The following is a 2,582-nucleotide window of genomic DNA, read 5'->3' as shown; positions in this document are numbered from 1 at the left end:
TCATATTCCACTGAGAAGTGGTAGTTTGAGGCTGGGGCTTGGAAGGGGTGTTGGGATGCAACGAAGATTCTGTCTTCATTTAGAGAGATGCTCACATGGATTCTTTGGTTCCTCCACCTCAGCCACATTATCATCACTTTGAGGCTGTTTCCTGAATTCAGCAGGCCCAAAGATGTAATTGTAATTTTCATCTAGGTTTGAGGAATTGCATTTGTACTGTGCGACTCAGAAGACAGGAACTGAATAATCATAACTGATAATGCATTCATCACTTAGTTGTTTAGCAAAAGCATCTCTAGTTTTCAAGAGATTATGGCTACTGGGTGCGTCAAGAATTTAAGAAAAGGGAACTGGAAGCTTCTAACGGAGAATTTCTCCAAGGTAACGTAGCTTGTGCTTCTCAGGATAGTTTTTCCCAGTAACAGCCTGACATGAAGTGAAGTATCCTGAACTTAGACTCAAAAGCCCCCTTCTCGAATCTTGGTTCTACATTTACTAAACTTGGGCAATCCAGCCAACTCCTCAGAGCCTCCGTTTCCTCGTTTGTAAAAGAGGGTCTATTTTAACAGTCACTGTATCTTCATTGCAGAATCACTGTGAGGCCAAATGGGAAATGGATGTGAGTACTGTGGGATGCAAAAGTTGAACATGGTTTTTACTGATTGTGTATTGCCTGTCACTAGAGCGAGCAGGGACCTGCCTCTTCCCAGCAGATTAGAGATAGACTGACAAATTCAAAATATTTGATTCTTAGTGTTCTAGGCTCCACGTGAATCAACAACTTGTACGACACTATTATTTGTTCAAATTAATCAGAGCCCAGTTTATTTGTATCAGCAATCAGGATTTGCAACTGGAACCTAAAAGGAGGTGATGGGCAGCCTCTAAGAGGGTCCTGTTTCTGGGTATTCACACCCTTGGGTGTTCCTCGCCCCTTGAGTGTGGGCTGGATTCAGTGACTCACTTCTAAAGAGTAGAATACAATGAACTAGCGGAGTGTGACTTCTGATGTTAAGTTACAAAGATTCGACCTCTGTCTAGGGTGCTTTTGCTTCCATTCTCTCGTGGATCACTCACCCTGGGAGAAGCCAACCTTGAAGTCAAGAGACACTCTATGCGGAAGGAACAAGGCTGCCAACAGCCACGTGAGTGACCCTGGGGTGGAGCCTCTTCCAGTCAAGCCTTGAGAGCACTGCACCTGGCCCACAGCCTCACGGTAACCTCAGGAGACACCTTACCCCAGAGGCACCCAGCGAAGATGAAGCCACATCCCTGACCCACAGAACTGTGAGATAATAAATATTTGTTTTTGTATTTTAAGCTGCTGAAGTTTGGAGTGCTTTGTGACACATTAGATCACAAATATAAAAATTAAAGAGGGCCGGCCCGTGGCTCACTCGGGAGAGTGTGGTGCTGATAACACCAAGGCCACGGGTTCAGATCCTATATAGGGATGGCCGGTTAGCTCCCTTGAGAGCGTGGTGCTGACAACACCAAGTCAAGGGTTAAGATCCCCTCGCCCATCATCTTTTTTAAAAAGAAAAATAAATAAAATTAAATTAAAGAGAAAATACTGCACTATTGTGCTACTTGCAGAACCATGAAAATGCCTGATAGTGCAGCCCTGGAGAGATAATGGGACACGTGAGATTGGAAAGTTATGAGAGAGAGTTAGGGAAAGGCAAAATAGGACCGTACAAGGAATTACAGTCCCCCACCCCCACCTCTTCCTGACTTACAGTATCTAGATTCTAAGCGGAATCTTGATGACAAAGCAGCCCCAGGATCACAAATCAGAGTACAGACCTGTGGGTTTGGAGCCGAAGCAATAGTTTTAACACTGGCATAGTCCACTCCTTTGGCCATTCAACATCCATGCACACCATTTTCCCATATTTAAACTTTCAGTAAAAGCAACATTTTGCTTTTGCCTGAAAATGTTTAACTATTTTTTGCACTTTGTATCCTTCAACAGTCATGGTATCCATCTGTGGGTAATGTTAGTTATATCTCATATTCAGCTAAAACCTCATCTGAATGTTCACCACCAATTGGTATATAAAATAATAAGAAGAAAGAGGAGAAAGAAGAACAAATTAGCTCTCTCTCTCTCTGTCTTTCACACACACACACACATTCTCACACTACAAGCCACCAATTGATCATGAAGCCATAATTTATTCTTCTAACTTTCTTCTTTCACTTTCCATACCATATTTCCTTTGCCTCTGTCTTTTCAGGGTCTTGTTTCTGAACTGGCAGTGTAAATGAGTTGATGTCATAACTGAGGCCAACTGCTCTGGGTGATGAAATGTGGATAAGACTGATCAATTCACCAGTAAATTCATGTCTATACTAGATGTGAGTCCAGTGAGTTCAAATTGCTACCCTGTTCATGATGAAAAAGATCCAATATAATCAACCTGTTTATTAGGTGGCTAGCTAATTCCCCAGAAGAGAGGTGTCATGTTGGGGTTCAGAATGGGTCTCTGCTGATGGAAGATTGGCCACTCATTGGTAGTAGTAATTAGGTCAGCATGGTGAGAATAAATCCATGTTGGTATGCATATGCGTAACCTCTG

At 42.8% G+C, this 2,582-nt stretch overlaps 1 long non-coding RNA gene across 1 annotated transcript in view; it reads left to right on the top strand.

Moving 5' to 3' along the window:
* LOC103610568 overlaps nucleotides 1-1,320 on the top strand; it is a 5,445-nt gene extending 4,125 nt beyond the window's left edge. Inside the window, exon 2 of the long non-coding RNA XR_552223.1 lies at nucleotides 1,042-1,320. This is a non-coding gene — a long non-coding RNA (uncharacterized LOC103610568). The remainder of the gene's footprint in view (nucleotides 1-1,041) is intronic.
* Nucleotides 1,321-2,582: the final 1,262 nt, after the last annotated feature.

Source organism: Galeopterus variegatus, unplaced genomic scaffold, assembly GCF_000696425.1.
Source record: "Galeopterus variegatus unplaced genomic scaffold, G_variegatus-3.0.2 Scaffold11319, whole genome shotgun sequence".
NCBI lineage: Eukaryota > Metazoa > Chordata > Mammalia > Dermoptera > Cynocephalidae > Galeopterus > Galeopterus variegatus.
This window is presented reverse-complemented; position numbering and strand designations above follow the sequence as displayed.